General features: G+C 49.3%; 1 protein-coding gene across 2 annotated transcripts in view; it reads left to right on the top strand.

Annotated features, from left to right (window-relative positions):
* RP1L1 (RP1 like 1) overlaps positions 1–14854 on the top strand; it is a 102266-nt gene that overhangs the window by 47103 nt on the left and 40309 nt on the right. The window lies entirely within an intron of this gene.

The following is a 14854-nucleotide window of genomic DNA, read 5'->3' as shown; positions in this document are numbered from 1 at the left end:
ACCAAAATGATCCATGTTGTCTGAAATGAAGAAGGAGGGCCCTCTGGGGGGAATCTGCTGTTCGGATTTGACAGAGAAAACAGCTAAGGATGGTTGACTTCTTGGCTGTCTCATTCAGGCCTCCATGTGCTGCCTCCTGTCCGATGCAGTGCCATCGTGTGTCCTTCTCTGCTTTCTTCCGGGAGATGGAAAACTGCCCCCCACCTTTCCACTGGTGTCCCCCACTCAGGACCTGGAGTTCCTGCCCAGTACCATGGTGGGCGGAATGCTCCCCCAATCCTGCAGGCTGATCATGACCCCCCAGATGGCTGGAACAGGGTGGGAGCCGCTGGTGCTCAGAGGGCTCCCCTGCAAGCTCCCAGGCTGTGTTTAACGGTCTTGACAAGTGTACCCTTGGGCAGAGGGCCAGGGACAATCTGTGTAACCCACTAAGCTAATTATCCTCTCTGCAGACGGCCTCCTGCACTAATCCTCTTGGGTTTGCCATAATCCAGCTCCCTCTGGGGAGAGCGTCCAGGGTGGCAGGTCTCTGTGCAAATGGACCATCTGTTGGAGCTCAGGAGGCTGGGTTCCTGCCCAAGGGACTGGGGCCTCAGGCTCTCAGGCCAAGGAGAGTGGTCCCGAGGACAGTACAGAGCAGGGTGGCCAGCCCTGCGGCCCAGCAGGGCTGAGCCAGTGGCAGGGAAGGAGGCGGCATCCACATCGGCCTGACTTTCCTCCAACAGATGTCCCCCTGAGGCTTAGGAGCTCAGGGGAACTGAGCCATGCCCTTGTGCTCCCTGGAGGACGGTGAGTCAGCAGCTGCCTGTGTCTCACAGGGTCAGCCAGACACCTGAGGGGCAGAGAGTCTTGGCTCTGGGAAATCATAGCAAGCAGGGAGGCGTTTCGGCCTGAGAGCCTGGGAGGGATGTCTCGAACAGGATGCTTGCAGTGAGGCAAGATCGGGTCTCTTCTGCAAGGCCTGCTGGGCTGTTTGGGAGCAGATCATGTTTAAACACGGCGCGGTGGAGTTTCAGGTTCCTGCTCGTTGATTTACAGGATGTTAGTATCATAGCCTGTCTGGTTCTCCCACCTGGACCTGGAGAATGAGCAATGCAGTCGCTGGAGCCAGAGAGTGAGAAATCCCTCCCCAGGACCCTCCTGGGGCTCTTGGAGAGGAAGGAGAAGGGGGCCAGCTACCCATCGACTCCTGCTAGGCAAGGTCAGCTGGGGTGGGAGAAGATTCTGGGGAGGGGTTCAATTTGCTTTTTAGAAGACCTAGACTTCAAACAGTCTCTGAAGACCCAGGGCAAATAGAGCGACAAGGAAGGGGCACAGAGGGTCCCTAGGAAAGAGGTCATTGAATATTCTCTAGGCTGGTCATTGAATTTCCCTGGCATCCTGGGCCTATTTCTGCAGAAGAGACTGAGGCCCAGAGAGATGAAGTCATGGAAGGGCCACAAAATCAAACTGGAGCCTCTCCTTTCATGGTAATAACACCCCCAGGGGCTGGGCAAGTGCCGATCTGTCCGGTTTTCTGGTGGAGAAACTGAGGCTTAGGGGAGATAGAGGTTCCAACAGCAAATGAGCAGAGATCCATGGTCCAGACTGGGCTCCTCAGACCAGGTCCAGCGTGGCTGTGGGTGACTGTCCCTGTGCCTCAGCTCTGTACTTCTCCATGGGCCACGCCCTGCAGCCCACTCATCCCCTGCCCAAGGCTCCCTCCCCAGCTGCTGCACAGGAAAGGGAAAAGGGACAAAGACACTGCCTTGGGGTCCACCTTGGAGGAGGTCCTAGTAGGGCACCAGAGCTCCCTCCCTCGGAGAGGTCCACAGCCCAGAAACACCTTTCAGATGGCGAGAACACATCTTCGAGTCGCGCGTTCCGCATCATTCTTTATTTGCCCTCTTGGTTATATAAACATCTTCCAGAAATCCTCTTACAGATAATATTGACCTCAGACAGGCCTGCTGTTCTCTTCTAATGGGCGGGGGGAACGAGACGAGCTGGTGGCCATTTTTTGCACCTCTGTGCTTAATGTATATGTGTATGTGTGTGCAGGTGTGCACGTGAGTATGCATGTATGTACAGGTGTGTGTATGCACGTGTGATGCAGATGTGGGCGGTGTGTGGACATGAATGTGCACCTGTGTACAGGTGTGTGTATATGCATATGTGATGCCTATATGGGAGGTGTTTGTGTGGATATATGTGTGTGTGTGCACAAGTGTGCATGTGTGTATAGGTGTGTGTGCACATGTGATGCATGTGTGGGGAATGTTTGTGTTTATGTGCGTGGGTGTGCACATGAGTGTGCATGATGCGTGCACAAGTGTGTACACTGTGTGCATGTGCTGCATGGGTTGGGGTGTGTGTGTGTGTGTGTGTGTGTGTGTGTGTGTGTGTGTTGGAGGGAGACACTTGGTGTTATGGAGGGATCTGTGGACCTGCAGTCACAAAGTATAGACCCACCGGGCCTGGCAAAGTGGTACTCTGCTCCTCTGCTCCTGGGTTTTGATCTCTTAGGTGAAAATCACGGGGGTTGGACTAAACAAGCCTTCAGTTCCTTCCAGATCGATGGCTTGTGCATGCAGTGTTCAACAGCTTTCCCAGCTCCAAGTTAAATAACCCGTTCCTGCAACCTTTCCCTGTAAAAGACATTTTCTGATCCTTTAATCATCTTGGTTACTTTCCTCTGAACTCCCTCCAAGAGACCTGTGTCATTGGATAAGTATGTCACATAAATTAGTCAGTAAATCAATCTGTCAACAATATCTCTTGAGCAACCACTCTGTGGCTTTCTGGAGGTGCCAGGCTGATACAATCCAACCATACAGGAACAAAAAGAGTTTTCACCCTGCCTCAGACCAGGAGTTCATTTGTCCATTAGTGGCCTGAGGCACCCACTGGGATGTCATCAATCCCCAGAGACCTGAACCTTCCTCTGGAAATACCTTAGGTAACATTAGCTGGGCACCTACTCTGTTCAGAGCTCTGCTAGGCACTGTGATAGTTACAAAAGGGAGCATGGTGACCTCCAGGGAGGGCAGGCACGGAGGCCGTGAGGAGATAGGGAAGCAGGGGGGATGTGGGCTCAGAGTGGGGAGCTGGCCACCCTCAGGCTGCAGATGGAACCTTGGTGTTCAGACGTGGGCTGCTTTGAAAGGTTTTTTTTTTTTTTCCTTCAATACAGAAGGATGAATTGTAAAATGAAGTAACCAAAAGCTTTTAGAAATTGGAGAAAACCATACTTTCAGATTCAAAGGGTGATTTCACCACTCACTGGCTATGTGAACCTTGAGCAAGTCATTGAAGCTTTCTAAACCCTGAATTCTTGAAGATACTGTGGGGCTTATACCCGGCAGGAAGGAATATTTGAGTTAAATGATACTGCATTCATCAAGTGTCTGGTGCATAGTGGGAGATCTACATGTATAATCCCCTTTCTCTCCAGAACTCATGATGGATCAGTTTCTGAAGAGGTCCCCAACCCTTCTGGATGGATATCTCTATTGTCAGCTCTACTATTAGCTGGGGCTCTAAGTTCTGTGAGTCCACTCTGTGACGTGTGTCATGTTACTGTCCCTGCTTATTGATCCTAAAATAATTTCCTTCAACCCTGAAGGATAGTCTTTTATTTATAGTGGAGTCATACGTGGCTTCATGATGGGAATGCATTCTGAGAAGTGTGTTGTTAGATAGTTATGTCATTGTTTTGTGCAAACATCATAGAGTATCCTTGCGCAAGACTGGATGATGTTGTCTACTACACACTCAGGCCCTATGCTGTAGCTTTCTGCTCCATGGCTACAAACCTGTACAGGATGGTGTTATACTGAATTCTATAGGCAACTGCAGTACCATGTGAAGTGTTTGTGTTTCTAAACATGGAAAAGAGATAATAAAGATATAGCATGAAAGATTTGGCCAGGCACAGTGGCTCACACCTGTAATCCCAGCACTTTGGGAGGCCGAGGTGGGCAGATCACAAGGTCAGGAGTTTGAGAGCAGCCTGACCAACATGGTGAAATCTGTCTCTACTAAAAATACCACAATAATAATAATAAGCCAGGTGTGGTGGCATGCACCTCTAATCCTAGCCACTCAGGTGCCTGAGGCAGGAGAATTGCTTGAACCTGGGAGGCGGAGGTTACAGTGAACCAAGATCATGCCATTGCACTCCAGCCTGGGTGACAGAGCAAGACTCCATCTCAAAAAAAAAAAAAAAAAAAATTAAATGACACACCTGTATAGGCAGCGCCATGATTATCTCATGGGGTCACTGTCATCAGTGAGGTCTGTCACTGACAGCAGTGCTGACTATGTACTATATACCTTGGGATTTTACAGTCATGGAGCAACAGCTCTGAGCATAGCTTTTATCTCTGTAGTTGGGATCCATTCTCTTTTTTAGCTTAGCGTCAATTTGCTGTGCTAGAAAGAGCACTTGGTCCTTGACCAAAGCCCCTGATATACTGATTCACCTGTCAAGGTCATTTTAGACAAACCACAGAGAAAAGACTGCAGTGCTCCTCAGATGTCAGTGTGAGCAGAATCACCTGGAGGTTTTGTTAAACACAGACTCCTATGCTCTACCCCCAGATAATTTGCATTTCTAAGAAGATCCCAGGCCAGGCTTAGGCTGCAGGTCCAAGACTTAGACTCTGAGAACCTCTTGTATGGAAAGAACAGCCCTGGAGTTTAGTGGAGCTTGATAGAATCAGTTGCCCCTTCTGAGCCTGCTCTCTGATTTATCAGCCTTTACAGACTAGATCTCAAGGCAATAATTAGACAAATTATCCCAGAGCACCTTGCAAACCATAAAACACATAGCTATTAGCGGCTTAATGTTTCCCTTCAGCTTTCACTTGCTCACCTATAAAATGGGGATAATAATGGTAATTTTTATAAAGATTAAGTGACATAATCTACATAAAAGCACTTTGTGAAGTGTAAAGAACTATGGAGTTGGCCGGGCGCGGTGGCTTAGGCCTGTAATCCCAGCACTTTGGGAGGCCGAGGAGGGTGGATCACTTGAGGTCAGGAGTTTGAGAACAGCCTGGCCAACATGGCAAAACCTCGTCTGTACTAAAAATACAAAAAAATAGCTACTTGTAGTGCCATCTACCTGTATTCCCAGCTACTCAGGAGGCTGAGGCACAAGAATAATTACCTCGGATGGCAGAGGTTGGCAGTGAGCCAAGATTGCACCACCATACTCCAGCCTAGGTGGCAGGGAAAGACTCTGCCTCAATTAAAAAGAAAAAAAAATAACTACTGTGTCTTGCTTTTATGACTTCCTGAGCCTCAGTTTCCGTATCCCCAATGTGATAGAACGGCCAGTGAGTCCATCCTGGGTCACTTAGCAGCTCATTATCATAGAAGTGGGTAATGCAAGTTTGCGTGTAACACCATGGCTGATGCTGTTCTGTGTCTTGTTGGCCCCTTTGGTCAAAGCTGTTTTCTGGGGGACTGTATCCAGCTAGGATGCTTCTGCCTGCCAGAAACAAAGTTCTCAGCTAAAAGTGGCTTTTAAAATGTGGGGTTTGTTTTCCTGTCTAAAAAGAAGTCCAGAGGCAGGGAAGTTTGGGGTTGATAAGTTCATTGGCTTCGTGAATAGATTCCCTGGGATTCTCTTGGCCTTCTCCTCATGGTCACATGGTGGCTGCAGCAGCACCAAGCATTCCATACACACATCACCAGAAACAGGAAGAGATAAGTCTCAAATTTGCGTCTCTTTTGATGGGTGAAAACACTTTCTCAGAATCCTCTCATTGGCTGAGGTTGGATCACCTGCCTCACAATGAGGGAACTGGGATTGCATAATTGACTTAGGACAGCTCATATTCAACCCCTGTGGCTGGGAGGGGCCTGCCAACTCTAGGCTACCCAAACAGGCCTGTGGCAGCAAACAAGAGATGGTGCAGGGGCGGCTGAAAACAGAGGAGGCAGCCAACAGCATCGGCCACATCCACTGTCTCTTTCCAGGAAGAATCATGAGTATAAGGGAATTGCTTGCATGTCTATAATCCTGTGTGTGGTTCTGAAGCTGGAAGCACAGCTAGAAAGGGGCTCCAGCAGAATCTCCAGAAGCTTTTTCCTCTTCTCTTTTTTTCTTTTTTCTTTTTTTTTTTTTTTTGAGAAGGAGTCTTAGTCTGTCATCCAGGCTGGAGTGCAATAGTGCAGTCTCGGCTCACTGCAACCTCCACCTCCCAGGTTCGAGCAATTCTCCTGCCTGTTTCCCAAGTAGCTGGGATTACAGGTGCGTGCCACCACAATGGCTATTTTTTTTTTTTTTTGTATTTTTAGTAGAGATGGGGTTTCGTCATGTTGGCCAGGCTGGTCTAGAACTCCTGCTCTCAGATGATCCACCTGCCTTGGCCTCTCGAAGTGCTGGAAGTACAGGCATAAGCCACCGTACCTCGCCACAAGCTTTTTAAATATGTATTTGTGAGCCTTCCCAAGAGAACACTGGGCTCTCTGGGATCCAGGGACAGCAATGACCATCAAGCTGCCTCCTGTCCTGGGTGGGGCAAGCCATGGGCTAGTGGGTTAGAGTGAGACCACAGCCAGCAGGACTCAGCTGCCCACGGGTATTTCTCAGGCAAGACCCTTGATCCTGAGGATTCACAAATGAAGTCTGATGCATTGATATTATGTGCTGTGTTTTCTCCTAAATCTAACATAGTCCTAGTCCCTAGAGTAGGCTCCTAACAGTTGCCTGAGTGCTTAAGAAAGAAACTCTACTGGCCATGAGTACTAGAGTTTGGTCAGCAAGTAAGGAAGAGGAGAACGAAGAGGGATTTGAGAGTAGAATCGGTTTTGCTGGAAGAAAGTTGTGTCTGTGGGTTGTTTGACTCTCAGGCTTCTGTGAGAGCTTTGCAGATTCACTGGAGTGGTAGGTCCAGGAATTTTCTAAGGCAGGGAAAACCCCTACGAGGCTTTTATTCCACAGAGCAGGTTCCCGTCTGGGCTCAGGCATGGCCCTGCAGCTCTGTACGAAAGTAGGGCTGGGAGGGGAGGGCCTGCACCCTCACTGCCTGGGCCCCTCCTGCCTCTGGAGTGGATATCTTTGGCTCTGAAGCCTCCTTGCAGCTCCCAGGAAATATTGTGGGAAAGCTGTGAGGATGAGACCATCAGGGGCTTCTCTAGGGATGGTGTGTGCAGGGTAGAGAAGGTTGAATGCTGAGAAGGGAAAACGTTTTGTCTGATTTCCCTGGGTGTGTGGTATCTGTCAACCAAAGTGATTTCCCAGCAAAAGAGATTTTTCTAAGTTCCCTATCAGGGTCCCTCACCCCCAACCCTGCAACTGGGTTTCACTCTTATTGCCCAAGCTGGAGTGTAGTGGCGTGATCTCGGCTTACTGCAACCTCCACTTCCTGGGTTCAAGCAGTTCTCTTGCCTCAGCTTCCCGAGTAGCTGGGGTTACAGGCACCTACCACCATGCCTACCTATTTTATATATATATATATATTTTTTAGTAAAGACAGATTTCATCATGTTGGCCAGGCTGGTCCCAAACTCCTGACCTCAGGTGATCCACCCGCCTCGGCCTCCCAAAGTGCTGGGATTACAGGTGTGAGCCACTGTGCCCGGCCCCCATCAAGGTCTTAAACCCATGTGAGTCACAGAATGGCAGAGCCAAATGGATCTCATTGCTTCTCGGTTGGAAGCTCCCATTTTACTGGCAAAGACTTGGGGGCCACTTCGAAGGAGATGGAGAACCTAGGGCCTTGGATGGTGTCTTCTCAGACCTGCTCCACTGTTCCTCGTGATGTTTATTTTCAAAGCTTGGAAATGCATAGCGGGTCTGGGCTGGAACACACGCTGCAACTGCTGGATTTCAGAGCAGGGTCTCAAGCCTATCTGTGTTTCAGACTGGCCTAGAAGACTTTAAAAACAGAGCAGCTCTGGGAGGGGACTGGGAATCTAACCTGAAAAACAATAGCAGCCATTAGAATGGACACTATTAGGAGAAAAACACAGAAAATAACAAATGCTGGTGAGGCTGTGGAGAAACTGGATTCCCTGTGCATGTGGTGGGAATATAAAATGGTGCAGCGCTGTGGACAGCACAATGGATGGTCCTCCCAAACATTAAATGTATGCTTGTGATAGGATCCAGCAACTCCTCTTCTAGGTATATACCCAGAATCACTGAAAACAGGGTCTTGAAAAGCTGTTCGTACATCTTGTTCATGGCAGCGTTATTCACAATAGCCAGCAGGTAGAGATTATCCATGGATTCATCAGTGAGTGAATGGATATACAAAAATGCTGGCATATACATGAAGTGGAATATTACTTAGCCTTCAAAAGGAAGGAAATGCTGGCCCATGCTGCAACATGGTGAAATGTTGGAGACATTATGCCAAGAGAAATAAGCCAGTCACAAAAGGACAAATACTGCACGATTCTGCTTCTATAAAGTGCCCAGAGGAGTCAGATTTATAGAGCCAGAAAGCAGAACTGTGACTGCCCGGGGCTGGGGAGAGAGGAAATGAGGATCGAGTGTGCAACGGGTCCAGGGCTTCAGCTGGGGTGATGGAAAGAGTTTTGGAGACGAATGGGGGTGACGGCTGCATAACAGTAAATGTACTGAATGCCGCTGGCCTGTGCACTTAAACGTGGCTGAGATGCTCTGTGTTGTTATGTGTACTTTACCACGATGAAATACATGAGAACCCAGACAGTAGCAGCGACAACCATAGCAGGCTCAGCTGTCACAGGTATGCTCCCAGCTCCCTCCCTAGTGCTCATGACTCTAGGTAGTTTAAACCTCTGAGCCTCATGTCCTCCATTATAAAATGGAGATAGAATAGCATCTCCCACTGGGGTGTGTGGTGATGAAGTTGGCCTGTGGATGGAGGTCCTCAGCTCAACAGGCTCTCAGCAGCCTCATGGGTGATGCCCTCCTGTGGGTCCTGCAGCACCTTCTGCCCTTCCCCGCACAGCCTGGTCCTTGCCTGTCCCCAGCCTAGACTCTAAGCTTGGAAGTGCAGGGAGGGCTTCTATCTTGTTCTCTTGGTGACCAGCGGGAGGCTCAGTTTACCCCTGCCGAGGGGAGGAATGGAGAGGGCAGGGCTGCCTGCGTGGGGAAGGAGGTCTGAGGGCAGACATTCATTAGGAGGTGTCCTTGGTTGCCTTATCACAGTCTCCGTTGCTGGGAGGCCCCGGAGCAGTCTGGGCGGGGAAGAAGTTGGGCTGCCATGGCGCCTCAGTGGGAGAGAAGCTGGGCTGCTGTGGCGCCTTGGTGGAGACGCAGCCACTTTTACAGGGAGATCTGAGGCGGGACAGCTCTTTCCTGCTGCCCCAGCCTGGGGGCCTGATGAGGCTGGGTGGCCTTTCCAGCCCCTCCTGGATCGCGGTTGGTCATGCACTGTCTTGCCAGGGGTTCGACCTCGGGCGAGGCTTTCTTCCGCTGGAGCGACCCTCTAAGGAAGCTGACAGCTGAGGGTGGGGATGGCATTTGAGAAAAGTGACTGCAAGGGCCTAAGAGCTGGGGACACACAATAGGCCTTTAATACCCATCTTTGTTTAATCTTCACTGTGATCTTCATAGCCTCTCCAGGGAAAGCAGTATTATCCTTGTTTTGTAAGGACAGAGAGGAGCAGATAAGTCAGTGGGCTAAAGTCACGTAGCTAGTAGGTGGCTGAGCTGGTTTACAGCTGTCCTCAGTGCTTGTATGCCAGCCATGGGTGTGGGCAAGAGATGCCCTGCCTGGGCCCTGGACTTCAGAGGGGCTGGCTCTGTCCCCTCCAGCCATATCGCTTCCTAGGGGCTGTGTTCTCTTTTGCCCACACTGGGGACTGGGAATTCCCTGGGTGTTTCTAGGGCCTGCGTCACCTCTTCTCTGGCTCCATCCTCTCATGGGCTCCAATAACGGGGAAAATCCTTTGACAGCTCTTAAATGAAAAGCGGAGTCTTAGTAGAGCATCCAAGGCTCCCAGCAATTGAGAAAACTAGCCCTGATGTCTGCTTCTGGGTTGAAATCCCAGCTCCCTTCCTAGTGCTCATGACTCTAGGTAGTTTAAACCTCTGGACCTCCATGCCCTCCACCGCAAATGGAGGTAGAATAGCATCTTCCTCTGGGGTGTGTGGTGATGAAGTTGGCCTGGGCATGGAAGTCCTCGGCACAGCGGGCTCTCAGCAGCCTCGTGGGCGATGCCCTCCTGTGGGTCCTGCAGCACCCTCTGCCCTGCCCCGTGCAGCCTGGTCCTTGCTTGTCCCCAACCTAGACTCAAAGCTTGGAGGTACAGGGAGGGCTTCTATCTTGTTCTCTTGGTGACCAGCGGGAGGCTCAGTCTACCCTTGCTGAGGGGAGGAATAGAGAGGGCAGGGCTGCCTGTGTGGGGTTGAAGGAATAAGGCCTTCTGTGGGGGGCCCAGACAAGCGGGAGGAGGAGAAAGCCCAAGTGTGGCAGGTGCTCCCAGCCTCCAGAGCCATGCTGGTCATGCCCCATGGAGCCTGGTGCAGGGCTCAGAGGTCCCTGGTGGCCAATGGGTAAGCGTCTCCTTCCGCCTGGCCTAATCGACTCTGGAGGGCTGGACTCGCTTGCACGGTGCCATCACTTGCAGGTGTCTCTTTGCTTGGTTGAGGACCTGGAGGCCCAGAGAAGCCCAATGCTCACGGCCTCATGACTCCTTCCCTTCCCAGAGGCCTTTACTCCTGGCAGGATGTGTCCATGGCAGTGATTTTGCAGCCTGGTTGTGCTTTCAAGTCACATGGGGTGCTTGCTGACAGACTTCCCATCCTCCCTCCGAGGAGGGCAGACACTGGACATCTGTGATGCGGACTGAAGCTTCGGTAATTAGGATCTATTTGGTGTTGAAGACTGATGTTTGGAAACCACTAATTTAGAAGGGAGCCATAAAAATTAAATTTTTACCTTTCCCTTATGTGTCCCTCATTCCCTCCAAACTTTGAAACATTACAGAAATTGTTTGTATTTGAGACAGGGGCTCACTCTGTAGCCCAGGCTGTAGTGCAGTGGGGTGAACATTAGCACACTGAAGCTTCAACCTCCTGGGTTCAGGTGATCCTCCTGTCTCGGCCTCCCCAGTAGCTGGGACTACAGGAGTGCACCACCACACCCAGCTGATGTTTTTATTTTTTGTAGAGAAGGGATCTGACTATGTTGCTTGGACTGGTCTCGAACTCCTGGCCTCAAGTGACCCTCCTGCCTTAGCCTTCCAAAGTGCTGAAATTAGAGGCATGAGACACCATGTGGAGTCAGTCCTCCGTTATAGAAATTTAAGAGGTCAGTGAGTGGGGTCACTGAAGTTGTGTCAAACAATGTTAAAATAAATGGTCATTAGTGCTAAAGATCAGTCACACTGGCAGTTAGTGTTGTACAAAGTAAATTACATGGCTGAATTTTCCACCGTTACTAGTAATAGCCCCTGGACTTGTGCAGAGTTGTAAAATGTGGTTCTTAACCCTGGCTGTACATTAGACCGTCATAGGAAGCATCAGAAATATATTAAAAGGGCTACTAAAAATACAAAATTAGCCAGGCATGGAGGCACATGCCTGTAATCCCAGCTACTGGGGAGACTGAGGCAGGAGAATTGCTTGAACTCGGGATGCAGAGGTTGTGATGAGCTGAGATCATGCCATTGCACTCCAGCCTGGGCAACAAGAGCAAAACTCTGTCTCAATATAGATATATACGCACATATATACACATTAAAAGGGAGTTAAATGGCCTGTCTGCAGGGCGGGCCCCAGCTGCATTCCTGGGTGGCCCCACAAGAGCTGTGGCTTTGACTTCAGGGCTCCTCGCGGTGCCAGCTTCACTGAAAAACAGTAGCAGCTACTGCCAGGGAAAGCCTGTGAAGAGGCAGGAGTTTTGCTCTGGTTTTGTTGATGAAAAAGGATTAAAAAGCTGAGGTCCAGAGAGGCAAATGAATTAGCCAAAACTGGAGAAGGGAAGAACAGGTTCCTGGGGCTCTGTCCAGCATCACCTTGAACCATTAATTCTCAGCTCTCACAATTCTCTGCACAGCTAAGGGTTGGAGGGACTCACACCTGTGAGGCCTGGTGTGAACTTTCAACAGTCAGGGCCAGGCATGGATAGACCATCCCAGAAGCTCAGCTGGGGCTGCTGTGCCCTGGAAGCCTTCCTCTAGGGTCATAGAATTTCAGGATGGGTAAATTCTCCAGGAGGGACTCCCTTGTCTAGCCTCCTCTTTTTTTTTTTTTTTTTTTTTTTGAAGAAGAAAATCTGGAGGTATGATGTGACATCCCTGAGTCCTTACTGCTTAGTGAGACCACCATGCTGGTCATTCAGCCCCAGTCTCCTGAAGGAGTAACCCTGTGATACCAGTTGCCCTACGGAGCTTGGGGCCCAGTCAGTTAAGACGGCAGGGGGCAGAGCACAAGCTTTCAAGGCAGGCAGAATTGGGCCGGATGCTCTTGAAACCCGACGTAGCCTTCTTCACCTCCCAAACCACTCCCTGGCAATATAATCCCTTGATGACAGACCCAGGAAGGTTCTGCTTCTCCTCTGACCACCTCTCAACCTCCTTCCACCAACCTGGCCATGTCTGCCCGCTAGATAGAGACTGCAGCCAGTTTGATTGCCCTGGTCTTGCAAATGAGTTTCTGGTAACACCCTGGTTGCATCCATTCTCTGAATTTCCACGGCTCTATCGACATGTTCCTGGAACCGGATGCTCTGCCCTGCACCACCACCTGCCCAGGTGAGAGGTAGCCAGCGAGGCCTCAGGCAAGGCGGCAGTGTTTTTCCAGCGCCCACATTAGGTTGTTGGCAGCACCAGGATCTTCTCTTTCCTGGTGCAGGGATTGGCTTTCATTTCCTAGGCAGGAAAGACCACATTCCAGCTTTTCCCAGACTCTTTGCTACTTGGCAAAAGAACCAGATGCAAAGACAGCTTTTTTTTTTCTTTTCCAGTACATTACCTTAAATGCTTTTCTCTCCTTTCTTAGAAGCTGAGAGTGTATCTCTCGTCCCCAATTCCTGAATCTAGGTAGTTCACAGCAGATTGGCCATCCCATGGCAGATGCTGGATTAGGAGAGGTCCCAGGAGGGGAAGAACTAACACTGAGACCGACTGTGCACCAGCCACATCTCAGCCTGCGGTCAGAATCAAAGAGACTCCATTCTGATACTAAAACAAACAAACAAAAAACCAACTTTTTTTCTAGACAAGGTCTCACTCTGTCACCCAGGCTGGAGTGCAGTAGTGTGATCATGGCTCACCGAAGCCTCGACCTCCCAGGCTCAAACCATCCTCCCACCTCGGCCTCCTGAGTAGCTGGGACTACAGGTGGATGCCACCACACCCGCCTAACTTTTGCATTTTTTGTAGAGACAGGGTCTTCTTGCCATGTTGCCCAAGCTGGTCTCAAACTCCTGGGATCAAGCAGTCTTCCTGCCTTGGCCTCTCAAAGTGCTGGGATTACAGATGTGAGCCACCATGCCTGGCCTGAAAAAATATTTTAACCCAAATCTTTACTGAAACTTTCCTAAGAGGCCCCAAGGAGATAATTCCGTAGCAAAACATCCAGTAGCTATTCTTCACCTATCTTTTCCCTCCAAAATTTTTCTAAACACTTAAAATCTTCTTATGATCTTAGCTGGTGCTATTCATTGTTCTTTCCTCTCTTCCTTCACTTTCAACTTCCTAATCATTACTATTTTTTAAATTTCTTCAGAGCTTTCTAATGTGAATAAATCCAGACACTCTCCGCTCTTTTGATTCTGTGGACTTACTTATTACCGTTAACTGCAACTAAAACTCAGGCCAACACATTTCCTTTGCTCTGTGGGGAGTGGAATGGGCAGGGGGAGATGAAGCAGAGAGCAATGTGATGAATTATATGGTGTACCAAGTAGGATTGGATTTGATTGTATTTAATGGAAAATCAAACTAGAGAGAATTAATGAGAAACTCAGAGATGCATTCCAGGGCTGCCATGATGTCTCTCTGATCATTGGCATATGAACCCCTTCTGTCTTTTATCTTTAGTACTAGATTTCTCTGTGGTCACAAAACGGCATCATAGCCCCAGCCATCGCTTGCGTGTTCCAGGCATCTGGAAGATGCAAGGAGCAAGGGGGAAAGGGTTTTAGCAACCTTTCAAGAGGTTTCCTAGAAGCTCTTCCATATGACATCTGCTTAAAAATTATTGGCCATCCTCATCTGGAAAGGAATTTGGGACAGTAGTTTCATTAACTGTACATATTGCAGTCCCCCAACATAAGAATTCAGTAAGAAAAAAAGGAGAGTAAATATTAGCAGTCTTTACCATACATCTCTGTCACTCTTTCGACTTTTTAAAAACCTCTCTGCAAAAAATTAAACATTTCATTTCGAGATAATTTATTACCGATTTAACTTCTCATATGGCTCCATCCAACTGTGAGGGACAAGAAAACATGCAAAGAACATAAAGGAACATGGCCCGGGATGGGATGAGCCATGGCACTGTGTGAGAGATAACACAGAGGGATCATCTGTAGTCTTCACCCAGTTCCCCCCAATGGTAACATCTTGTAAAACTGTAATACAATCTGATCACCAGGACATCAACATTGATCTGGTTAAGGGACATGGTATGTCCATCACCACAGGGATGCCTCCTGCTGCCTGTTATAGCCACACCTACTTCCTTCCTAGCTCCACCCCTCCTTAACCCTGGCAACTGTTAATCTATTCTCCATTTCTGTAATGTTGTCATTTTGAGAATGTTATGCAAATTGTCACAGGGTAGGTAAACATTTGGGTTCCATTTGTTGTCTGTATCAATAGTTCCTTCCTTTTCAATGTTGAATGGGAGCATTCCATGGTGTGAACGTGCCAGTTTGCGTAAGTCTTCATTCTTTGAAGGATATCTGAGTGTTTGCAG

This window comes from Saimiri boliviensis, chromosome 13 (genome assembly GCF_048565385.1).
Source record: "Saimiri boliviensis isolate mSaiBol1 chromosome 13, mSaiBol1.pri, whole genome shotgun sequence".
Taxonomy (NCBI): Eukaryota; Metazoa; Chordata; class Mammalia; order Primates; family Cebidae; genus Saimiri; species Saimiri boliviensis.
This window is presented reverse-complemented; position numbering and strand designations above follow the sequence as displayed.